This window comes from Arvicola amphibius, chromosome 1 (assembly GCF_903992535.2).
Source record: "Arvicola amphibius chromosome 1, mArvAmp1.2, whole genome shotgun sequence".
Classification (NCBI taxonomy): Eukaryota; Metazoa; Chordata; class Mammalia; order Rodentia; family Cricetidae; genus Arvicola; species Arvicola amphibius.
The window spans coordinates 36,354,928-36,381,529 of NC_052047.1; the positions used below are offsets into that span (position 1 = coordinate 36,354,928).

The 26,602-nt window shown below is 45.4% G+C and overlaps 1 long non-coding RNA gene across 1 annotated transcript in view; it reads right to left on the reverse strand.

Annotated features, from left to right (window-relative positions):
- Nucleotides 1-2,181: 2,181 nt before the first annotated feature.
- Nucleotides 2,182-26,602, reverse strand: part of LOC119807580 — a 36,598-nt gene continuing 12,177 nt past the window's right edge. Inside the window, exon 3 of the long non-coding RNA XR_005284318.1 lies at nucleotides 2,182-2,342. This is a non-coding gene — a long non-coding RNA (uncharacterized LOC119807580). The remainder of the gene's footprint in view (nucleotides 2,343-26,602) is intronic.

Below are 26,602 nucleotides of genomic sequence, written 5' to 3' on the forward strand. Positions count from 1 at the left end.
TCTTCCTGGGTGGTGGTTGTGGGGGATGTTAGTAGACCTGCGTAAAGGGGCTGCAGCAGATAGAGCTGGAAATTTCTTCTGTCCTCCAGTCCTTTGAGACTAGAACCCAGGTGGTAAGGGAATCAGGAAATATTTTGACTATATTAAATGTACTAGGTGTGTATGTCTATGAAAGTCCTGTAAACATACCCTTACCTCAGGCATCCAGATAAATCAAAATCTTGATGTCCCTCTGAGGTCAGATCTCAGCTCTCTGAAGGATCTGAGCAGGAGTGAGGTTGGCTAACATTGGCTGGTATTTGTGAACCCTTATTTAGCTTCTGTTCTTTGAAGACTGGGATCCACTGTTCTTCAATAGGGTGAGGTTTAAGACTAAAATATTAGATTCAAAAATATTTTCAGAGCACTTTTTTTAAAGTTTGACTTCTTTATTGATTCTTTGGGAGTTTCACATCAAGAACCCCAATTCTACTCACCTCTGGGTCCCCCCATATCCTCCCCTCATTCCTGTAGCATCCCTTCACAAAAGAACATTTTTAAATAATCAAAACAAAACAAAGCAAGCAAACAAGCAAACAAATAAAAACAAGAACAAAAGAAACAAAAAAGCCAAACCTCTTTGCCCCCCACCCCCAACACCTCTTCATTCTTCCGGGTGGCATCTAGTGTGTCACATAGTATAAACCCTTTTGTTCAATCAGCTTTACTAACAAGTGTTCATGGCAATGAGTCACGGGTCTGGTTTAAGGGCTCTGGTTTCTGGTACACCATCATCCCTGGGTCCTCATAGGAACTCCTCTGGAACATCTTTGGCAGACTGGAGTCATGGATGGAGATCCTCTGGGTTTTATTCCACAGGACCAGTCCCTTCACAAGCTCCAGCAGGTCCTAGATGGGGTAGATGTTAGGGAGGGCCTGGGTGGTAACTGAGCTGGTCATCCCAGACTCCTGGAGCCACCCACCTCAGTGAAGGTGCAGAGTCAGCTCCCCTAGGCCCAAGCCCTCAGGGTCAGTTCACCCCTACCTGTGGTGAGGGGTGGGGCCATCTCTCCTGTTGTAGGGGCCAGTTCTCCTGTGAGGGTCAGGGCCATCTCTCCTGTTGTAGGGGCCAGCTCTCCTGTGAGGGTCGGGGCCAGCTCCCTTGCTTCAGTGTCAAGCTTATACCATTCTTAATACCCACTAAATAAACTCTATACCCAAGCTCTCTCTGTACCGTGTATCTGTCTGTCTCCTAACCGCCACAGCCTCGGGTCACCTGCCGTGGCCCCTTGTGGGACCAGCCTCAGGTCACCCACGTCCAGACATGGCCCTTAACTGCAGTTCCGGCCTGGACATCGCCATGGCATTGGATAGCAGCAAAAGCCACTCAGACCTGTGTGGCCCTAGCTGCATCATGGCCCTCGGGCACTAACCTGGACGCAGGTGGTTGATCTGACCCTGGGCATCCTCATCTGGCTGCTATAGGGGCATAGACCCAGACGTGATCCTTGACAGCAGCCTGGGCCCAAATGACACCATGGTCTGAGATGGCAGCACAGGCTACTCGGATGTGTTTGGCCCCTGCTACAGTCTGGGCCTCAGACTCCAAGGCCACAGGCTGCAGCCCAGACCCTGGGCCTCCGTGTGGGTGCTAAAGGCAACCTGGGCTGCAGACTTCAATGCCCACTCCAGCTGCAGCTAGACCGCGGACCCAGACATGGCCCCAGGCCTCGGCTCAGCTCAGTCGCTATCCTGGCTCCAAGTAGACGCTGGGCACTCAGTTCAGAGCACTTTCTGTTACCATTTGCTGGGAGCACACCTCCTACATTCAAAGAGACCATAAACTAAAAAATAAAATAAACCAAGATCAGCTAGGTATTGTGATATCATAAAAATATGAACTAGGTATGGTGGCACACACCTGTAAGCCTAGTCCTTAGGAGGTGAGGCAGGATTGCAATGAGTTTGAAGTCAGGTTTGGCTACATAGTGAGTTCCAGGCCAGCAAGGGCAACAGGGTGAGACCTTGTCTCAAAGGAAGGAAGGAAGGAAGGAAGGAAGGAAGGAAGGAAGGAAGGAAGGAAGGAAGGAAGGAAGGAAAGAAGGAAGGAAGGAAGGAAGGGAATGAGGGAGGTAGAGAAGGAGACTTGTTTTTGTTGTTGTTTTCAAATTTATCAATTTATTTTTTATGTGCGTTGGTATTTGCCTCCTTGTATGTCAGTCTTGGGTTGTCAGATTCCCTGGAACTGGAGTCACAGACAGTTGTGGGCTGCTCTGTGGGTGCTGGGGATTGAACTCAGGTCCTCTGAAAGAGCTCTTCACCGCTGAGCCATCTCTCCAGCGCCGGGAAGGAGATTTGTAGTCCTAGTGTGGAGGAGATAGAAGCGTGAGAACTGTGAGTTTAAGGTCACTTTGGGCTATCTAACAAAACTCTGTCTAAACAAAATGAAGAAGGGAGACCAAGCCACGGGTGGCAGAGCGGGGGAGGGAGGAGAAGATGGATGGGACTCATAGGCAGGGGCTGTAGCTCCATGGTTGGCTGCTTGCATAGGTGCTCAAGACCCCAGGTTTGACCTCCAATGCTGTAAGAATCAAAAGAAGGAAGGAACCCTGCAGCCAGATGTGCTGGAACACTCCTGTAGTACAGTAGTCCTGTAGACCTTCCTGCGGCATTTCAAACTGGTCCTTAGACGAGGAGACAAAGCCAGCTATGCACAGACCAATCCCGGCAAAGGGAAGGGTGAGCATGGACAGCTATTAAGGTCTCTGGGTAGGAAAGACCAATGTGCTGCAGCTCCTGGCAAGGTCAGGTGGGGTTAGCCACTGAGGAAACAGGCAAGCACACACACATAAAATAAACAGGAAAAAGACAAAAACAAATAAGCAAGTCGGGTGGTGGGTGGTGCACACCTTTAATCCCAGCACTCAGGAGGCAGAGGCTAGAGCTCTGTGAGTCTGGGGCTAGCCTGATCTAGAAAAACCCTGTCTTGAAAAACCAAAGAAGATGACAAAGAAGCAGTCGTGGTGGTGTTGGAAGCAACAGGTCATCCCTAAGGGCATGCCCTCCAGGACCCATTCTTATCAATTCGGCTCCACCTTCTAAATTTCTAGTTCTTCCCAGTAGCCCATCAAACCTTGATGCAGAGCCCTGAATCTGCTCAACCTCCCATGGACCTCTGAACCTGCTGTATCCGACTAAGGCTTCTGCGTGGGAGCCCTGGATGTTGAAGAAGCAGCCAATCTGTTGAAGGAGCAGCGGGCTGTGTCCTGCCACCCGGCTAGCTTTACCCAAAATAATTACATGGAAACTGTATTCTTTTAAAACACTGCCTGGCCCATAGTTTCAGCCTCTTATTGGCTAATTCTCACATCTTCCTTTAACCCATATTTAGTAATCTGTGTAGCACCACGAGGTGTGGCTTACCAGGAGAGATCTTAACCTACATCCATCTCGGAGAGGAGAAGCATGGAGACTCACTATGGCGACTGCCTGAAGCGTCTCCCCAACCCTGCTACCCAGCATTCTGTTCTGTCTACTCCGCCTACCTAATTTTCTGTTCTCTTAAAGGGCCAAGGCAGTTTTCTTTATTAATTAACCAATGAAAGTAACATAGACAGATAACTCTCCTCCATCATTTCCCCTTTTTCTGTTTAAACAAAAAGAAAGGCTTCAACTTTAACATAGCAAAATTACATGTAACAAAACAGTTATCAAGCAAGTATTACAGTTACAATATTTAGATCTATTTTATCTTTTATCATAACTAAGGAAAGCTATAACTATCTATTTATTCTTCAACTCCATCAAAGACTCCAGAAGGATATAATATTACCTAAGTAAACAAGTCATATGCAACTTTCAAACTCTAGAAATGACAGAGACAACTCGCTGCCTGGACAGTCACCCAAAGTTCCTCTGTACCGTTCGGGCATCCATCTTCAGCCTTCAGGCCCATGGTGTCCAGCAGACATTTCCATGAAGCAGGAAATTCCAAAGACAGTTCAGTCACTTTCTGCTGTGTCCTGCAGAACGTCTCGCAGACTCTTTCATGAATCAGGACCCCCCCAAAAGGCCATCTCACCTTTAGGCAAGTTCAGCAGTCCTCTTTCTACGGGTTCTTTGTGTCCAGTTTATGCAACAGTCCAGGCAAGAGCATTTTCTTGTCCAAATGGCTAACAAACTCCATAAGTAGCCTCTTCGATGCCCATCTTCCTCTCGAAGTAGATTGGTGCTGCCAGGAGCAGATGTGTCTCATTGTCATGAAAAACCCTAAGTTATTAAAACATTAAATGCCATATTCTGCAGTCTTTGAAAGATATGAAGAATGCCTATCTGAACTATATCTATGCACATCTAGAAAATCTAACTAACATGACTACAAGTTTGACTATTGAAAGATATGAAGAATGCCTATTTAACTAAAGTATATCTCTATATATCTAGAAAATCTAACTAACATGACTGCAAGCTTGACTATTATCGATGATTATCCATTAACAACCTATATTTCCTAATTATACATTACAGTTTTTAAAATGAACTACACAATCAAAATAGCTTAATCAAGATCAGAAATACATATACATATAACAAATTGACCTTAAAATCCATACCATTGCAAATTATTCATCTTTATATCATATCCCCCTTTAAATGTAAAAGAACATTTATAAACAATATTTGGGAAAATGGGCGCAGTTATTTCTCTCCAAACTGCTTCCTGCTGAATGGGGGCGCTGTTTTTTAGGTCTTTCATGGTGTAACCTGTGTGCCAGGTTCCTCTCCGTCGGCAGTTGAGTGAAGTAATTTTTTGAGGGTGTTTACAGCAACCTTTCAGGAGGGCGAGGTCTATCATACCATATTGGGATAGAAGCAATCCACAGTGTGTCATCCTCTGTGAAACAAAAGAAGACCCTCTTTTCCAAAGCATCATGTTCTTAGATCCAAATTCTGAAGTCATAGCGTTAAGATGTCCATTCTGGTCTAGCCTGGCAGCCCATATAATGAAATGTCTCTTTGTATTTAGCTCCTTTACAGTCAAAAATTTCAAAGAAAACACAATAAAATACACAATCCAGACTCTGTGAATTTTCCATTTTTACGTGGCTTATTTTTACTCCATCACTTTACTTTATTCTGTCTCTTTAAAGACTTTACCCCTTTTTTTTTTAAAGGGATTAACTTCATTCTCTATATTCTTTTTCTCTCTCTCAAGCCTACGTACATTCATCCAACATTGTGACCCATATGGGGGTCTTCTATGTCTGAATCTGTCCTATTGTGAATCTGTAATTTTTTTACTGTCGAGAAACATGTTTGATTTGAGCCTTTACATTGCTAAGCGCTTAAGACTCTAAGCTGTGACATTCCTAGGTCAAAAACAGGTACCGTGTGCTTGCCCCGCCCAGTCCAACATGGTGAAGCCGCTTGTGACTCTGAATTGGTTGCACCTCTGAGCTGCAGAGCCGCCCGGGCTGTTCTGGATGTTGGCTCCACCTCTCTCCAATTTCAAAATGGAGGATGTACCATTTTCTACCAGCTCTGGGGCTGCCAGGTAGGAGCCGCACTCAGCACTTTAACTCTGAGACTGAGCATGCAGCACAGAAACTCTTTTCATCCAAGTTACAATCAAATCTGACATGCAGAGCACCGCGCACCCTGGACACATCTCTCTGTATTGTGGCAGGAATCCGTCATGCTCTTCCGTCTGCCTAAGCCTGATTCTGCCATCTGCCCAGGTGCAGGCGGGGAGTGCTGAGCCATTGGCCCGGTCTCAGCACACTCTCCTTCCGATCCCAAGCGGGAACACAAATATCCAGGCCCATAAAAGCCACTGAAATGCTTTAAAGCCAGAGTTCGCGATGGCGGCACAGCGCAGGAAGCTGCATTTTAAAATGACTCAGCTTTTTCTCTGCCGCTATTGCTGAAACAGGAAATCTCTACAGCACGTCCAGGCAAACAGCAAAAAGCGGTGTTAAACTCTCTCTCTCCTTTATTTAAAGCCCTCTCAGGTTTTTAAGTGGATTTAGTAACCACGTTGGAGCGCCAATCTGTTGAAGGAGCAGCCAATCTGTTGAAGGAGCAGCGGGCTGTGTCCCGCCACCCGGCTAGCTTTACCCAAAATAATTACATGGAAACTGTATTCTTTTAAAACACTGCCTGGCCCATAGTTTCAGCCTCTTATTGGCTAATTCTCACATCTTCCTTTAACCCATATTTAGTAATCTGTGTAGCACCACGAGGTGTGGCTTACCAGGAAAGATCTTAACCTACATCCATCTCGGAGAGGAGAAGCATGGAGACTCACTATGGCGACTGCCTGAAGCGTCTCCCCAACCCTGCTACCCAGCATTCTGTTCTGTCTACTCCGCCTACCTAATTTTCTGTTCTCTTAAAGGGCCAAGGCAGTTTTCTTTATTAATTAGCCAATGAAAGTAACATAGACAGATAACTCTCCTCCATCACCTGGAGAACGGTCCCCATCCAAACCCTAATGCTGGGGCTCAGAGCACTTCGAAGCAACTAATTAGTTTTCATAATGATTGCTCTCCATTGTTAATTGCCTGCATCACATTTTACAGGCCCTGGGGAAGAGCAGGTGCCCGTAATTTGCCTAAAGCCGTAGTAAATTGAGAACTAACGGCAGTCTCGTGCTCTGCCAGTCTTTAAAGGAGTATTTACTTATCGTGTATATGTATGTGTTGGTGTGCACCACGCATGTGCAGGTGCTCTTGGAGGGCAGAGGGTGTTAGCTCCCCTGGAACTGGGGTCATAGGTAGTTGTGAGCTGTATGATGTGCATGCTGGGAACTGAAGCCAGGTCCTCTGCAAGAGCAGTTGGTGCTCTTAACCACTGAGCCACCTCTCTAGCTCATCCCCTCCACCCCCATCTGCACTTTTTTTGAGACAAAAAAAAAAAATCTCATTATGGAGTCCTGGCTAGCTGGAACTCATGGATATCTGACTCCTTAATACTGGGAACAGAGATGTGTGCCAGCACATTGGGTTTTTTAGTGGTGGTGGTGGTAATGGTGGTGGTGATTTTTAAATGAGATAGGGTCTCTTTGTAGCTCAGGCTATCTTTGAACTCACCATCTTCCTGCCTCAACTGCTGAGGGCTGAAATGACAGGCACACAGCACCACATCCAGGTCTGACCCTCTTCAGAAACCCTTTTGGTTAGGAAGAGAAAACTAAATAGCATTTCTGGTGAGAGGAAGGCATGGATTTTCATAGACCTGGCATCATGTTTTGACATTGCCTCTTGCTATGTATGAGACACGGGCACATACATAACAAAACATTCCTAAGACTTGAAATGAGACTCAGTGGCACAGTGCCTGCTAGCAAGTACCCAGCCCTACATATGATTTCAGTACCAAAGAAGAGGGCATACTCCAGAGCCTCAGTTTGCTTATTTGCAAAATCCTCTTCTTTTTATTTGTTTGTGGATTTTGTTGTCTGTTTCTGTTCTTGTTTTTGATGCAGGGTCTCACTGTGTAATCCGAGATGGCTGGGAACTGGCTATGTAGACCAGGCTGGCCTCAGACACACAGAGACCTGCCCACTTATGCCTCCCAAGTGCTGGGATTAAAGGTGTGTGTTACATGTCTGACCCTCTAAAGGTTTCCTTCAATATTTATTCATGCTGCATGTGCTCAGGTGCCCATGTGAGCATGTGCATGCCATGTAGAAGTGGATGGAAGCCAGAAAAGGGCATCAGGTCACCTGACACCCGAGGTATTGATGAATGGGAGCAGCCAGATATGGGCACTAGAAGCTGAATTCCGGTCCTCTGGAAGAGCAGCAAGCACTGAGCCATCTCTTCAATCCCCAAACCTCCAATTGAATTTAAACTAGCAATGTCTCTCTTACAATAATTCAAACAATGAAGCACACTGGGAAAAGCATGGAGCTGGCAAGATGGTTTGGTTGGTAAAGCCTTCATAAGGCAAGACTGATGACCTCAATTTGACCCCCCAAATGCATGTAAAAGTGTAAGGAGACAACTGATTCCAAAGTTGTCTCCGTGACTTCTACATAAATGCTGATGTGTGCATGCTTGTATTCTCTCTCTCTCTCTCTCTCTCTCTCTCTCTCACACACACACACACACACACATCATACACACAATACTAAAACATAAAATATTTGAAATATAAATTTTTATTTTAAATAAATATTTATTTTATTATATACGTATATGCTGTATGTTTGTTTAAAAAACTATATAAAATGGCCAGGAACAGAGTTGCATATCTTTAATGCCTTTATTTCAACACTCAGGAAGCAGAAGCAGGCAGATCTCCATGACTTCAAGACCAGCCTGACCTACATATCATATTACAAGCCAGTCAAATCTACACAGTGAGACCATATCTCAAAAAAGTAAAACAAAAAAGCCGGGCGGTGGTGGCGCATGCCTTTAATCCCAGCACTCAGGAGGCAGAGCCAGGTGGATCTCTGTGAGTTCGAGGCCAGCCTGACCTATTAAGTGAGTTCTAGGACAGTCAGAGTTGTTACACAGAGAAACCTTGTCTCAAAAAACCAAAACCAAACAAAACAAAAAAAGCAAAATTAAAAAAAAAACATATATAGGAGTTCTGGGCTTAGTGATACACACCTTTAATCCCAACACTTAGGAGGCAGAGGTAGGGGGATCTCTGTGAGTTTGAGGCTAGCCTGGTCTACATAGTGAGTTCCAGGACAGACAGGCTACATAGGAAGACCCTATCTCAAAAAATAAAGATGCTAATAAATAGGACTGAACAGATGGTTTAGCAGTTAAGAGTGCTTGCTGCTTCTTCCAGAGGACCTGAGTTCAGTTCCCAGCATCCATGTCCTGTTGCTCACAACTACCTATAGCTCCAGCTCATGTGCAAACACACACACACACACACACACACACACACACACACACACACACACACGGAGGGGGAATTAAAAATATAAAACAAAAGGACATTTAAAGCTGGCTTTTCAGTAACAAATATTTCATAGGACATACATAAATCTAGACTATCATACAGAGGTTTGCTTATGCCAAAAGAACCTTTAATCTTACTAGCAATAAGAAATGTGAACTAAGTAATCAATACAAATATCATCATTAATAAGTGTCTTAGTTACTTTTCTGTTGTCATGACAGCTCACCATTACCAAGGCTATTTAAGAAAGAAGGTCTTTAGTTTAGCTTGGGACCTATGATTCCAGAAGGTTAGCCGCCATGACCATCATGATGGGGAGCATGACAGCAGACAGGCATGGCGGTGGAGCAGTAGCTTAGTTTAAAGCTTACATCTAGATTCACAAACAGGAAGCAGAGAGCTAAAAGGCATGGGTTTTGTTTGTTTGTTGGTTTGGTTTTTTTTTTCAAGACAGGGTTTCTCTGTGTAACAGTCTTAACTGTCCTGGAACTCACTCTGTAGACCAGGCTGACCTCCAGCTTACAGAGATCCACCTGCCTCTGCCTCTCAAGTGCTAGGATTAAAGACATGTGCCATGACACCAAACTGGGCATGGGCTTTTGAAACCTCAAAGCCAGCCCTCAGTGACCTGCCTCCTCCAACAAGGTCACATCTCCTAATGCTTCCTAAATAATTCCATCACCTAAGGAGCAAAGATTCAAATGTGTGAGTCTATGGAAGCCATTCTCATTTAAACCATCACAATGAGATAGTGACAACTAGCTTATTATCTTAGTTATTATTCTATTGCTATGATAAGACAATTTCACAAAGAAAGTACTTAATTGAGCTTACCATTCCAGAAAGTTAAAGTCTGTGATGGCAGAAAAAAAGGAGTTGGCAACAGGCAGCTGGAGAAGCATCTCAGAGCTCATATCTTAATCCAGGTACACAAGACAGAGAGAGACACACACTGGGAATAGCATGAGTCTTTTGAAATCTCAAAGCCCTTCCCTAGTGACACACCTCCTCCAATAAGACCACACCTCCTAATCCTTCCCAAACAGTTCTACCATCAGGAGACCCAGTATTCAAACATATGAGTCTATGAGGGCCAGTCTCATTCAAACTACCATACTTATCCCTAAATGATGTTCCCAAACTCAATCTCACTTGCTTAACTGGTACTTCCGCCAGGATGGTGCGTTTCAGTCTAGTGATAAGTACCAGACTCCCCCCCACCACAACTGTGAGACTTCTATAAAACAATGGAGCCATGCCGTGGTGGCGCATGTCTTTAATCCCAGCACTTGGGAGGCAGAAGCAGGAGGATCTCTGTGAGTTGAGGCTAACCTGGTTTATAAGAGCAAGTTCCAGGACAGGATCCAGAACTACAAAGAAACCCTGTCTTGAAAAGACAAAACAAAACAAAAAACAAAAAACCCACAATGGGCTGTTGAGTGTCATGGTTATGAAGCCAATGAACAGGCTGATGCAATAGCTAGATACAGTGTAAGAACCAGTGTGGGATCATGGGCAGTAGCAGAAACTGATGAGAATCAAGTAAAGTTTAGAGTTCACCTAATAAACTTGCATCTGTGTTGACTTCCTGGCTTTCATCATCAAACTCTATATAAAATGTGGGCATTAGGGAGGGATGGCTAGAGAGGACTCTTTGATCAGGTTTTCTGAATTCTTGCTTCTGCAGTTGCTTAAAGGAGATGAACGAGAGCAGAAGGGTCAAGAGAGAGTGATGGGCTGAATATGATCAAAACACATTCTGTACATGTATGACAATGTCATGATGAAGGGTATTATTACCGCTGCTGCCGTTGTTGTTATCATTTTGAAACACATCTTGCTCTGTAGCCCAGACAGACCTTGAAATTTCAGTCATCCTACCTCAGCCTCCCAAGTAACAGCAGTCAGGCCCAGCTTTTGGTTTGACACAAGGTTTTGACCTGTAACCCAAGCACTATTACGACAGATGTGTGTCTCCAGATCGAATTAAGCCAAGCATGGATTCCTTAGACCCTAGGTAACTGTGGTGGTCTGCTGAGCAGTTCAAGTCCCCCCAGTCCCTTGGCTTGTGAGACTGGCTTGCTGGGCTCACTGCCTTTGCCCCAGAAACCTGGGGAGAAAAGACTCCTTTTCCAAGCCAGGGCTCAGTTCTGTGTTTCAGGAGTGGTTTCTTTTGTTCTCTAAACAAAAATAGAGGCAAATGTATGCCATACAATCAGCGAGTGTGTAGAGCAGGGACCCCGGCTTCCTTACTGGAGGAAACACGCAAACAAAAAGTATTGGTGACTTAACTCAACGAGAGAGGCAGAAAATACATTAACCGCGCGACTGCGCTAGAGGGGGAAGGGAGGGAAACGAGAAGTCAATTCATAAAGTCTGATTCATTTGAAAAGGAAAGTCACATGCTACGAGATTGGGATTTGTGCTCGCTGTGCTGAGCTGAAGTCCGGAGCCTTTGTTGTCTCAGGGGTGACTAAGCCATTATTTCACCCCGAGCACAAAGAGCTCTTGCTTCGCATGCCCCTCACTGTAATTAACTCTCGCAAGCAGAAGATGAAGAATTGAACCTGAGAGGTCTTTGGCTACCGGCCAAGCACTGGGAGTTATTTATTTTATTTGGGCTAAGGAAATAGAGAAGAAGGCCGTGTCTAGAGAAGGAGGGGTCTACTTTGTGGGTCAGCTGCAGCGACTGCAGCGCAATGAGATGAGAATTGTGTGTTCTTCTGTTGGAGGGCAAAAGGGATTTCATTCAAGAGCCCTGTGGGGCTGGCACATGCCGTCTTAGCTGGTAGCGTGCTGGTGAACATTTAACCAACAGCTTGGAGAGGATGGAGAAGCTGGTTTTTGTATTGCTTGTGGACTTCTGTAGTGAAACTATTACTCTGCTCTCGCACATGGCCGATTCTAGGCTCCTCACCCTCCTCCTGGTACACCATGTCACGCTATTCCCACCACTAAAATACCATGGAAAACAGATGGCTGCGGTATAATACTCGGGAGCGAAAACAATGAACTATTTTCCACTTTATTTTAAATGTAATTTATCGAATTCAAGTTTACATAATTGTATTTTCGTAATTACTGTGTTTGATTACTGGCTCATCAAATTCTTGCAAAGTGTAAGAACCAGCTATTCATAGTCTGTCAGAGTTAATACCAACCAGGTATGCCACTAAATAAGTGTATAATTCCAAAGAACAGAATGGCAAGTTTGGGATCCTCCTGGGCTACATAGCAAGCTTCAGGTCACCTGGAAAAAAAGCAGTGAGACCCAGCATGTTAGGTGCTCTTCTCACTCCTGTGATAAAATATCTGACAAGAACAGAAGGAGGAAGGTTTAGTTCTGCTCACACCTTGTGGGCAGAGCCAGCCCATCATGGTGGGACGGGCACGGTGGCAGGGACACAAGGCATTGGTTGCATTGTTTCTGAAGCTGGGAAGCAGAGGCAGATGAACGCTAGTGTGCAGCTTTCTTTCTCCTTTTCGCTCTGTCCCAGGTCCCCAACCCATAGGATGGTGTCACCTACATTAAGGGTGTGACCTCCATGCTCAGTTAAACCTTCTGGAAATGCCCCCATAGACATGCCTACAGGGATGTTTCCACGGGGCTCTGGCTTCCCTCTGTTGCTGCTGTAAAACACCCAGACCAAAAAGTAATGGAAGGGAAGAATAGGTTTATTTGACTTACACTTCCAAGTCACAGTCCGCCACTGAAGGAGTCAGGGCAGGAATCGGAAGGCACAGCTGCTTGGGATCTTATTCAGTATTATCACTTCAGATCAGGGAATTCATAGCCAAGGAAGCATAGCAGAAACCACGGAGGAACACTGATTGCCAGCTCAATCTCTGGCTTGCTCATGCTCAGTCTCAACTATCTTCCTTTTTATAGCCTACAACCACCTGATCAGGGAACGATGTCACCCGCAGTGGACTGTGTCCTCCTGCATCAATTGGTGAAACAGTTCCCTAAAGACGTGCACATAGGCTAAGCTGAACTCTGCAATTCTCAATCAAGGCTTTCCTCTCCTGTGACTCTAGGCTGTGAGAAGATAGCAGTTAAGGCTAACCAGGACATGAGGTCTCAATCCAGTCAAGAGACAATGAAATTCACCACCCCCACCCCCAAAAAAGATCCAGCGCAAGGAGTTCTGGCACATGACCACTGCATAGTCTGGGGAAAGAAGCTCAGCAGGAACACGCTTTCATATAGAGCTCAGGGTTGTCATCAAGTGTCGCTTCTTGTGTGACAGTGCTGATTCTAGCCATCCATTATTCTCTTGCCGAAAGAGAAGGCCACGCCCAGTATTCTATAGGTTATCTCCCCCAAGTGTCTGATTTTATAAATGAGGAATGGAAAGCAGCAAGTGATGAAGATGGCGCTGGAACTGATGTCTGGTCCTCAGAAAGGGCAAATGATGGAGATGGTGCTGGAACTGAAGTCTGGTCCTCAGGAAGAGCAGCAAATGCTCTTCACTTCTGAGCCCTCTCTCCAACCCCCTCTGTTTTGTTTTATCTTATTTTTCCAGACAGGATCTTATGCAGCTCAGACTGGTATTAAATTCACTGTGTGGTTTACAATGGCCCTGATCTTCTAACCCTTTAACTTCTATCTCCCCAGTACTGAATGGCGTACCATCTTTTTGCCACCATGCCTCACGATGTGTTGCTGGGTATCACGCCCAGGGTGTTGTGCATGGAAGTCGACCACTTTACTAACTGAGGTTCTCAACCCTGACATTCTCATTTTAGATGTGGAGACATCAACACACAGAGCTTCGCATCATTTCTGATTCTACTCTACAAAAAAAAAAAAAAAAAGTTGTATGGGAATTCTGGCAGTTTGGCCAAATGCCGATGCTCAACACCATGGTGATTGCACGTATGGTTTGTGGCTGAGGTCAAGTGGGGTGAGAGCAGGTGTCAGGCGTACGTTTCCCAGCTCTTTGGAGCCACTACTGAAAAACTGTAGACAGCAGGACGTGGTAATCCAAGGCAGGAATTCCAGTGCTTGAGAGGAAGAGGCGGGAGACGGTGAATTTCAGACCAGGTTGGGCTTCACAGTAAGTTCTAAGCCGCTTTGGTTTAGATAGGCTAGCAAGATCCTGTCTCACAAACAAACAAAAATCAAGAAAATATTTAAAAGAAAGAAAAAAAATCAACAATTTGGGGAACTAATTTATCGTTCCAATTCCTATTTCTTCTGTGGCAAATAAAAGTTTTAGTCATACATGGTGGCACAGACCTGTAATCCCGGCACTCAGGGGGCTAAAACAAGAGGACTGCCAAGAGTTTGACACTAGCCTGAGCTACATAGTGAGCTCAAGGCCAGCCTGGTCTACCTGGTCTACAAGAGCGAGTTCCAGGACAGACCCAAAGCTACACAGAGAAACCCTGTCTCAAAAACACAAACGAAAACAAAAACAAAAAAGGAAAATAACCTTTTCATATATTCTTTATCTTTTTTTTTTTTTACTTTCTTGAATGGAAAAAATAGTGATTTTTGTTATTGTGTTTGTTTGTTTATTTCTTTGTTGAAAGACAGGATCGCAACAATGTAATCCTGGCTGGCAAATCTGGAACTCAGTATGTAGACCAGGCTAGCCTCAATCTCAGAGATCTGCCTGTCTCTGACTTTCAAGTGCTGGGATTAAAAGAGTGGACCCACCATATATTTTGTTGTTGTTTTTTAAATAATGTAGATTTATTAAGAAAAAGTGAGGGACTGGAGAGATGACTTAATGATTATGAGCCCCTACTTCTCTTCCAGAGGACCTGGACTGATTCTTACTTGGCAACTCACAATTATTAGCAATAACATTCCAAGGAACTAGAAGTTATGGCAAAAAAAATGGCACTGTTCCCTGAGTGGCTGCAGTGGGCAGTGGGTTCTGAGACCACGGCAGGGCAAGAAGGCAACCGTCCCAGGCAGGGAGCCATGTGGTGGGTGAGACAGAGACATGAATAGGCACACGCCACGCAGAGTGAGGTTGGATATCTATTTAGTGGGTTATGGAGGGGCAAGGGAAAGGGGGAAGGAAAGAAGAGAGAAGAGCAGAGAGGGGCAGAGAGAGAGAGAAAAACAGAGAGAGAAACAGAGAGGGGGAAGGGAGAAGTGGGGAGAAGGGAGAGAGGCAGAAGCTGCCTCTTTCAGAGAGAAATGGAAAGGAAAAAGCTCGGACTGGAAGCAGAGGAAGAGCTGCCTATGGGGGGGGGGAGATGGGGGTGGAGTGAGTGGGCGGGGCTTTTCTCTTAAAGGGACAGGCAAAACACTCAAACACATAAAGTGATATAAGCAGGTTACAGGACAGTCAGAGGAAATCCTGTCTAGAAAAAAAATAAAAAAAAGAAAAAAGAAAGTGTTAGAGGGGTTAGTAATACGGGCCAGGGGTTAGGAGCCCTTAATTTTGCAGGCCTGGGTTTGGTTCCTACCACCCATGTGACAACTCACAGTCTAAATTCCAGGGGTCTGGCACCCTATTTTGGCTGTCACAGACACCAGGCATGCATGCAGGCAAATACTCATACATATAAATAAAATTTTTTTAAGATTTATTTTATTTGTTATATCTACAGTGCTCTGTCTGCATGCTTTCCTGCAGTCAGAAGAGGGCATCAGATTTCATTACAGATGGCTGGGAGTCAGCATGGAGTTGCTGGAAATTGAACTCAGGACCTCTGGAGGAACAGTCAATACTTTTAACCTCTGAGCCATTTCTCCAACCCAAGATAAAACATTTTAAAAGCTTAAATTAAAAAAAAAATAGTATGCCTTTTATCCCATAATTTGTGAGGCAGATCTTCATGAGTTCAAGATCAGTCTGGTCTACTTAGCAAGTTCCAGGAAGGAGAAACCAGAAGGAGAATGAAGAGGAGGAAAGAAGAAGGTCCACACACTATCTCTTATATCTTCATTTGCTACAGATTGGGTAGCGGGCAGTTTCTGTTTAAGAAGGAGGAAATAGAAAGTCAGAAAAAAAATTAGTTGTACTGACTGGCTAGGAGCAGGTGGAACCTGCCTGGAGCTGTTGGGAGTGGGTGGGGCTGCATTCTAGAGGATTCCTACCCTAACCTTGTCTTGTGACTTTCTCTCAGTGAGATTTGATCATTGTTTAATAAACAGGGAACTTATCTAACTCTGTCCCAAGGCCATCACAAGCAGAAACTTTGGAATCAGGGAGCCTCGCTGTGAATGAGGCTAACTTAACCTCACTGTGGTTCAGGTCACATAGATGTAAAACCATCAGGATAGACCAGACATGGTGGCATGTGCCTGTAATCCTAGCTCTAAAGAGCTGAGGCAGGAGGATCACTATGTTCAGAGTCAGACTTGGCTATACAGAAAGACTGTTTCAAAAAAAAAAACCCAAATAAACAGGCATAAAACATAAGAAGAGAAAGAAAGAAGGGAAAGAGCGGGAAAGGGAAAAGGAAAGAAATGGAATTCCTGCTGTAAAATGTAGACCACCATATCAGCTGAAGACAAACCTGAGGTTTTGCTCCACTTGGGTTTCTTTTTTTTCCTCTACTGATGGACATCAAACCCCACCTTTCACATGCCACAAGCTATGGCCCAGCCAAGCTCCTTGATGTAGTCCACTGTATCCTGTATTATATCCAATAGGTACACAATAAATGTTTCTTTAAACTAGCGTCAAATATTTACTCTAGACCCAAACACACCGAGGTGTTCGAAAACGTTGTACCAATATTCTCTGTCAACTGCAGTAGGCTTTTAGGTGTCCATCTCTCTCTCTCTCTCTCTCTCTCTCTCTCTCTCTCTCTCTCTCTCTCTCTCTCTTTCTCTCTCTCTCCCCTTTTGGTAATGAAATATACATACTACAAATTACTGCTGAGAGAGGGTGGTGCATGTCTTTAATCCCAGCACTGGGGAGGCAGAGGCAGGCAGATCTCTAAGTTCGAGGCCAGCTTGGTCTACAGTGTGAGTACCAGGACAGCCAGGGCTACACAGAGAAACCCTGCCTTGGGAAAAACAAACAAAAAGTTGCTTAGTGCTGGAGGGGGTCACTCAACAATTAAGAGCACTTGCTGCCCCTGCAGAGGGCTCATCGTTAATTCCCAGCCCCCACAGGGTGACTCACAACAGCTTGTAACTCTAGTTCCAGGAGATCTGATGTCCACTTCTCGAACCCAGGGCTGTGCACGTGGCCAGCAAGGACACTCTATGGAGCTACATCCTCTACCCGTAAAGAAGGAAAGGGTTAAGAATGGCTGAGGATCTCTCTGCCTCTAACTGCCTTGAAAAGTATCAGAGGGTTTTTCCCAATCCTGCCTTTCTCCCTCAGTGTGTCTGAAATCAGTTTTGCTTTAGCATGTAGATATCACATGCCATTTGTGTGTCCCAAGATAAAATCTAGGGCCCTATGAATGCCAGGCAAGAGCTCTACCACTAGCCTCTATTCCTGTCTTAGTTAGGGCTTCTGTTGCTTTGATGAAATTCCGTGACCAAAAGGCAAGTTGGGAAGGAAAGACTGAATCCTGCTTATACTTCCACATCCATCACTGAAGAACATCAAGGCAGGAACTCAAACATGGCATGGAGGGGTGCTGTTTACTGGCTTGCTCCCCAAGTCTTACTCAGCCTGGTTCCTATAGAACCCAGGACCACCAGCCCAGAGTTGGCACCACCCACAATAGGCTGGGCCCTTCCCCATTATTCACTAAATAAGAAAATGCTTACAGACTTGCCCACAACCTGATCTTATGAAGGAATTTTTTTAAATTGAGGATCCCTTCTCTCAGATGGCTTTAGCTTGTGTCAGGTTGATATAAAACTCTCTGGCACAGTTCACTAGCTTAGAGCCAGATTTTTTTTTTTTTTTCACAAGGAATCTTAAGAAATTTGAGTAAGTAGGTTGAGAGTAAAAATTCAACCCAAGGCCCTGGAGTCAGTTCATCCCCAAACCATAAGCAAATAAAAATTGGAGTAATCAATGGGAACCCTAGGTTTCATTCCTTATTAGCAGGGAGACCACACCTCCCAGGCTGTCTGGACCACCTGCTTGACTCAGGCTTCCCACACCCTTGTTTTGTTTTTAGACAGGATCCTTTGTAGTCCAGGCTGGCTTCAAACTCACTGTATTTCCTTCACCGTATGGAAACCAGGGAATGAGCTCAGGTCATCAGGCTTGGCAGCAGCCAAATAAGGAGGCCATTACCCACTGAGTACTGGCTTCCTTATTTGTGTGTGTGTGTGTGTGTAATTAAAAAAAATACGTTTTGCCGGGTGGTGGTGGTGCACGCCTTTAATCCCAGCACTCGGGAGGCAGAGGCAGGAGGATCTCTGTGAGTTCCAGGCCAGCCAGGGCTGTGCCTCAAAAATTAACTAAAAGGGGGTGAGGGCAGAAGGATTCTTTTTCAGCCTTGATGACTCATCAGGACAGTTCACAGTTTATGTGTTTCTGACTACAGCCCAGCCCAGATCCCACTGATGGGTAAGCCAGGGCATTGCTCTGTTTTCTGAAGTTCAATTTGCCAGCTGCTAATCTCTGGGAATGTTCTGGCGTTCTGATGAGTTTACCCAGATGGCACTCTTAGTGACAAAATTGTTCAAAGGGATTTCTTTATTTTCTCTCTGCTCTTTCTCATATATGTGCGTTTCTGCTCATAGACAGTTTCTCTTTGGAACAGCCCTGGCTGTCCTGGAACTAGCTCTTGTAGATCAGTCTGGCCTCAAACTCACAGAGATCTGCTTGCCTCTGCCTCCCAAGTGCTGGGATTAAAGGTGTACAGCACCACCACATGGCAATAAACACTTTATAAATCCTAAAACACAGACCGTCTATGATGGAAACTGGTGTGGGTCACCGCCAGCATCAGAGTAGCCTCGAACCATCACGTAGACCCTGCTTAAGCAGTCAAAGAAAATTATACATATTTTCCTTAGTCACGCTCACATTTTGCAGGGAAGAGGGTGAGAAAGGGTCTCACTACAGAGCCCTGGCTGACCTAGACCTCACTGTGTAGACCAAGATGGCCTCTAACTTGGGACTGATCCTCCCTAGAGCTCAGATAAAGCCCGTATAACAGCACACATCTGTAATCCCAGTGGTTTTATGGTGAGATGGGAGCAGAGTTCAAATCCAGCCTCAGTTATTTATCAAGTTTGAGGCCAGCCTGCGTTGTATGAGATCCCATCGTGGGGGTAGTGGTGGGGGGAATGTATACCAAGTTGGATGAAGCTGCCGCTCTGGTCTTCCTGGTGGACCTTCAAATTGCTCAGTCTCAATGTTCCCATCTGTAAGAAGGGAATTGCCAACTATGATTCACAATATTGGAGATGAATCTACAGATCGTATGCTAAGAGCCCAACTCAGTGCCTGGCACACAAAGTTCTCTGGGAAGCCCAGTGTCATTAGCTACATCTGGTTCAGATCCAATGGGATAAATACAAGGATTACAATGTCACTTTTACTTTTTCTTCTAGATCCCAGGTTAGCTGCAAACATGAATTCCTGATCCTCCTGCCTCTGCTTCTGAAGTGCTAAGATTACAGCCATGGGATGCCATGTCCGGTTTATGCAGGGATTGAACCCAGGACAAGCATTTTGCCAACTGTGCTATACCTCCAACCCTTTCTTCTTGTTTGTTTGAGATTGGGTCTCACTAATCGGTATTAACATCAGCAGGCCACATAACGCTACCCTTGAAACTGCACAGTCCTACGACCGAGTAACAAGGCCTCTTTGGAAACTCGCTGCTTTCCAGACAGGACTCTCCTCCCACGTTTCTGTTTGGCTCTTGGGACAGCAGTAAGAGGCTTTCTCGTGACACAGCTAAGCCTTCCTGCTTCAGACTTCAGAACCGAAAGTAGGGTAGTGCGTCACCCTCCCTGCCTCTCACTGGGTCTTTCTGGTCCTAACCAAGTGTAGAAGGGCAGTCATCCTTACCCTGCCCCCACTTCCTCTCTTCTTTTTGGAGATTTCCCAAAAGTTGAGTCAAAAGTCTATTCTTGCGTGCATGTGTGATTCTGGGACAGGAAGCCAAGGCCCCAAACAAGCAAGGTGGGCACACTCTCCCACCCAACAATACCCTGCTCTGTCAACTCCCTCCCCTACAGTTGTAGTGTCTACCATCCAATGCACTCAAGGGCAGAGCGCTTACAAAAGCAAAGGGAGAAAAAAACATGTGCCCAGTGTTGAGTTAGGACTTTGGACACGTGACCTAAATCAAACCGTGAGTGGTGTCATGTGCTTTGTATTGAATTGCATATGAATTATTTTGACCTAGGTTTCATTCCTTATTAGCAGGGAGGCCTGGGATGGGTCATTTAACCTCTCTGAGTCTCTTTATTTTTTTCATCTGTAGGATAACTCCAAGAGCTCAAAGAGTTGGTTTGTGGGTGCCACCTGCTTGTCACATGACAGCCCCTAATGCCAACTCCCTGTCCCCTTACCTAAGTATTTGCCTTGCTACACTCTGCATTATTGCCCCCACAACCAGCATGGCTGAACTCTGGTCACTTTGTCCTGCTGGCTCCCCATTTCATATGCTTTGGGCTGTTTGTTCATCTCCCTTTCTGCCCAGCAGGGAAGGTCCACTTTCCTTCTCCAGGCTCGGGAGGCATGGTTTTGTTTGTTTGTTTGAAGTCTCCTGTTGCAGGGATGGTCCTATGCCATCCGTTCCTACTGCTGAAAGTCTTCAGAGGGCATCAGGTCTCCCTTGGCAGCAAACATTTAAAACATCCCCAAGGCCGAGTTCAGAAAGTCAGCTGAAACGGGTGTGTGAACCTCCGGCTTTGGATGCCTCTACGGGATCCTTGGGGCTATTTACCCAGCCTCAGCTGATACCAAGTTTGGGTTTTACCACCACCCAGTGATAGAAACTACAAATAGAGCAGCTCCCTTTGAGGACTGAGGCCTTTAGATGCCTGAGTCTTATCTACAGTCATTTTCACAACATGGGCCCACTGTTTATGCTAGCCCTCAGGCGTAGCTTCTTTCACACCCTTGCAATTTACTTCCTGGATTCCTGGGCAAGGCAGCCAGGAGACCAACCCAGCAAGGAAGGGGAGGGTCCCACGAATGCCCTGGGCCCAGGACTGTGGGTCAGGAAGAAGGCTTCTGACTGCGTTCTGTGAGCATAGAGTGACGCAGGAAATCGGTGATGCTTGAGGACTCATTTATTCATTCATCAAATATTTGTTGGGCTTCTACTCTGTATAAAGCATCCTGCTGAGGCTTTGGTTTACAAAGACGAGTAAGTCATAGTTTCTAGTGAGGGCAAAGTAAAACATGCCCACATACGATTGCAGGTAGAAGGCTGTGTGAAGGCCCAGGACCTCAGGGGGAGGAAGCCCTCGTGCCAAGGATGGTGGAACTCGACGGGTGGGATATGACGTCACAGAAAAGGCAAAGTTTGCAGAACCTTCCAGAAGGAGAAGCTCAGGAAATAAATGACGTAAGGGCCAAGCCAGGGAGAAAGGGGTTGCTGGTTTGGAATTCCTAGAAGAAGGCCTGGGAACAAGGACTGCAGTGCCCTGGCTCATTTAGATGGTCCCAGGAAGCAGCTGCTCAGAGTTGGCATTGGGGAGGTGACAGGAGTCCTTGTAGAACACACCTAAAAGTCACCAGGAGGGCAAAGCTGAGTGGGGAGTTGCTCCCTAGGGCACCTCCGCTTTACCTAGGGCGAAGAAAAGCCACAGGAAGAGCACGTGGGTATGGGTGGCATTTAATTTCTTTTCGTCTATCTGGGTGTGGAGTGTTTGTGCACATGCGTGTGTGAGTGGATGCCAGAAGACACCACTGTGTCTTTCTCTAGGCACGTCCACCTTATTTATTTTTAAAGATTTATTTTTTTGTGAACACTGGATGCCTACGTGAGTTTATGTGCACACGCCAAGTATGTGCCTGTGGAAGCCAGAAAGCGCTGGATCCCCTAGATCTGGTTGTGGCAGCTGGGAACTGACTGCAGATCCTTTGCAAGAAGAGTTGGTGATGTGAACCAAGAAGCCATTGCTCCAGCCCTTCACCACCAAGGGGCCATCGCTCCGGTCTTCCCTCTGCTTTCTTTTTGAGGCAGGGTTTCCTTTTGCTTAGATTGATTGTCAGGAAGTCTCTGGGATCCTCCTGTCTCATTCTAGGCCCCAGCATTAGAGTAACAATCACATATGGAAATCATCCAGCCTTTTCTTTTCTTCCTTCCTACTTTCCTTCCTTCCTTCCTTCCTTCCTTCCTTCCTTCCTTCCTTCCTTCCTTCCTTCCTTCCTTCCTTTCTTTCTTTTTTTTGGAGGTAAAGGGTTTTTGTATAGTAGTCCTGGTTGTTCTGTAGACCAGGCTGGCCTTAAACTCACAGAGATCCACCTGCCTCTGCCCCAAGTTCTGGGATTAAAGATGTGCGCCACCGCCCCTCCCCCAAGTAATTGCCCACTTTTATGTGGGTGCTGAGGATCCGAACTCAGGACCTCATGCTTGCACATCAAGTACTTTCCTAGCCACCACCACCCCGAAAGCAACGTTTAAAGTATAACATAAATGCAGCCAGATGTCGGCGCAGCTGCCATTCTGACGGCTCCTAAGGAGAACAAATGACCTGGAGACAGGAGGGGACGCCATATTTAGGGGTAGGCCATTGAAGCGACAGGTTCTGGACTTGCTAAGGAGCTGGATCTTTTTGGGGGGGCGTGGTTTCGAGACAGGGTCTCTCTGTGTAATGGTCCTGGCTGTCCTGGAACTTGCTTTGTAGACCTGAATGGCCTCCAACTCATAGCAAATAGTGTCACTAAGGGATCTATAGAGCAGAGTGCCAAGTTCAGAAACACATAGGCTGTGTCTCGGAATGCAGAATGGAACACAGGCATTAGCCCCACCAACACACAGGATGGATCCATTGGCAGCATTTATAAGATGTGAATTATAATGTGAATCTAATGTGAATGCATTAGAAGTTCAAAAACCTCAAGCACTATTACCTGCCTGTGTTTATCCGACCAGAACAATGGCTCATAACTGTGATTTCTGGGTTGTTGCTGTTTTATTTTCTTCCTTGCTTTTATTACTTATTTATAGTGTTTCTTTGTTTTGAGGTAGAATCTCGTTGTGGAATTCCAACTGCCCTTGAACTCACAGAGATCTGCCTGCCTCTGCCTCCCAAGTGCTGGCATTACAGACATGAGCCACCACTGCACTCTTCCTTTTCTTGCTTTAAATTTTAACTTTTTTCTTTTTCTTTTTGAGACAGGCCCTGCTGGTCTTGACCTCACCATTGTCCTCCTGCCTCCAGAGTGTTGGCATCACAGATAGGGACTGTCACGCCTAGCTTGTATTTTGATTTCATTTTCCTGAGCCTTGAAGGGACTAGGGAAATTGCTGAGAGATAGGTCTGTATTCTACCTGGAGTCCCACCCTGTGCACCTTGAAGGATTATCAGAACACCAAAGAGCACTAGATTGCCTAGTATATGTGTCTTTTGGAAGCGACCTGGAAAGGCAGGGCTGGCAGGATGCAGAATTTTGTAGCCCCTCCCGTCCCTTAGCCCACAGAGCACCTTTCTTTCCCCCGTGTAGCTCCAGCAAGCCCTCCGTGAAACTCTGCCTGATGGGCAGCTCCCTGCGAGGCCCTGTGCTGTCGCTCTGGCATCATCAGAGGTGCCTGGACTTTCCCTTTGGCCTTGGCCAACTGAGTGGCCTAGCCCTCTCTCTTCATAGATGGATAAGAGTTGCTCTGACTGCCAACGAGCAGAAGTTATCCCTGTCGTTCAACAACAGGATGGTTTTCTGAAGTGGTTGTGTGGCTTTTCCAGAAAATCCCCATGGAAAAGGAAATATCCTAATGGTAAACAAGGGAAAAGCAGAAGCATCCAGAGTGCACAAATCCTTCCTTGAAGGGAGCTACACACCCAGTGGCTCTAACACAGCCCTCAAGGTCACGGGAATCCAGTTAACAGGATTTTTCTGTCACAGAGTCCATGAATGTTGGGGGGCAGGGGCAGTGTAATTCACTCCACTCTGTCACTGTAGGCACAATCAAACTTAAATCATTGTGTGACATTTTTTGTTTTTGTTTGGTTTTGTTTTGTTTTCTTTTCTTTTTAGAGACAGACAGGGTTTCTTAGCCCTTGCTGTCCTGGAACTCACTGGACAGACCAGGCTGACCTTGAACTCACAGAGATCCACCTGCCTCTGCCTCCCAAGTGCTTGGATTAAGGGTGTGCACCACCACTGCCCTGTTTCATTGAGAGCTTTACTACAGTGATATCAGGAAGGGATTCATCTCATCTCATGAAGGATCAAAAATGTCTTCAGGTAAGACGTCTTTCTTAGAAATAACAGAATGTATATCCCAGGAATTCATTTTACAACCAAGGAAACTGAGTCAGAATCAGTAACTTAGACCCCCCCCCCCCTTCAGAAGCTTTCCTCGGTCATTCGTCAAGCATTCCTTTCATGTTTAACCCAAGGGTCATTGCTCAGAGCTGGAGAGAACAACTTGATAAGACATTGTCTGACTGAGAGGAACATTAATAAATGGGACCTCCTGAAACTGAGAAGCTTCTGTAAAGCAAAGGACATGGTCAACGAGACAAAACAAAACCCTACAGAATAGGAAAAGATCTTCACCCCATATCAGACAGAGGTCTGATCTCCAAAATATACAAAGAACTCAAGAAATTGGACACGAAAAGATCACATAATCCAATAAAAAAAAATGGAGTACAGACCTCAACAGAGAGCTCTCAACAGAGGAATCTAAAATGGCTGAAAGACACTTAAGAAAATGTTCAACATCCATAGTCATCAGAGAAATTCAAATCAAAACAACTCTGAGATTCCATCTTATATCTGTAAGAATGGCCAAGATCAAAAAACACTGATGACAGCTTATGCTGGAGAGGTTGTGAGGGAAAGGGAACACTTCTGCATTGCTGGTGGGAGTGCAAGCTGGTACAACCCCTTTGGATGTCAGTGTGGCGATTTCTCAGAAAATTAGGAAACAACCTTCCTCAAGACCCAGTAATACCACTTTTGGGTATATATCCAAAGGATGCTCAATCATGCCACAAGGACATGTGCTCAACTATGTTTATAGCAGCTTTGTTTGTCATAGCCAGAACCTAGAAACAACCTAAATGCCTCTCGATCAAAGAATGGATAAGAAAAATGTGGTATGTTTACACAATGGAGTACTACATGGCAGAAAAAAAAATAATGACAGCTTGAATTTTGCAGGAAAATGGATGGAGCTAGAAAACATTATTTTGAGTGAGGTAACCCAGACACAGAAAGACAATTATCACATGTACTCACTCATAGGTGGTTTTTAAACATAAAGCAAAGAAAGCCAGCCTACAAACCGCAATCCCAGAGAACTTAGACAAAATGCAGACACTAAGAGAGACTTACATAGATCTAATCTACATGGGAAGTAGAAAGTAGAAAAAGACAAGATCTCCTGAGTAAATTGGGAACATGGGGACCTTGGGGGAGGGTTGAAGGAGGGAGGGGAAAGGCAGGGAGGGGAGCAGAGAAAAATGTAGAGCTCAATAAATATCAATAAAAATAAAATAAAAATAAAAATAAAGACACTGTCTGTACCCCAGGAGGGACCTTAATCCAGCTCTGCAGGGATACTGCTATTTAATTAACTAGAATCCATGTCGCCAATGCTACAACAAAGGCATATTCAAATGCATCATTAAGTCTGACTTTTTTTTTTAAACAAGCAGATAGACAGAGACAGACAGCAGACAGATAGATAGATAGATAGAATTTAGATACGATGCTAGGGTTGGGGTTGTAGCTCAGCGTAGAATGCCTTCATAACTCACATGAGGCCCTGGCTTTAATCCCCAGTACCTCCGTCAACAAGAATTGCCGATGCTTCTCCTATCTTCAGCTTACTCCCCTGGCTCTATTAAGAACCGTGTTTACTTCATCACATACTTAATGATGTCATGTGAATCCCTGGATTTACTGTAAACGCAGAAAACACTTGTGGTGCATTGTAGTGTCCACGCTGCCATCCTGATAATCTAAGAAGATAGCCGGGTGGTGGCGGCACACACCTTTAATCCCAGCACTGGGGAGGCAGAGGCAGAGGCAGGCGGATCTCTGTGAGTTTGAGGCCAGCCTGGTCTACAAGAGCTAGTTCCAGGACAGGCTCCAGAGCTACAGAGAAACCCTATCTCAAAAACAAAATTTAAGAGAAGATTGAAGTCCATTTTCCTTTCTGTTGCTGCAACCTTGGAAACATGCATGGACACCAAGCTGCCATCACATGGAGCCAGCTCCCTTAAGAAGGAAAAGGAATACAGAGAAAGAAGTTTACTATTTATTCAAGTTCCTTATAAAAACAAACCCATAATGTTAATATTTTTGAGAAATGGTCAAATGAACCCCAGCCTTGTCACTGCTGGAGTAACCAGTTAGGTTTAGAGCACAAAATCTGAGGGAAAGTGACCCTCACGATGAACGTTAACTGAGAATAAATTCCACTAATGCCACCATGGTGCTTCAGACTTCTTCGTTCAAGAGTTGGATTTTGGTGCCAGGTACACTCATGATTACAGCCCAAGGGGAAGCTGAGGCAAGAGAACTGTCTTAAGTTCAAGCCAGTTTAGCTACATAGTAAGTTCCGGACCAGCCTAGACTACAGCTGGGTGAGATCCTGCGGGCAAAATTAATAAATAAATTGGGGTTTGGGCCAGTTGCAGAAGCACATTATCAGCAATTCCAGTACTCAA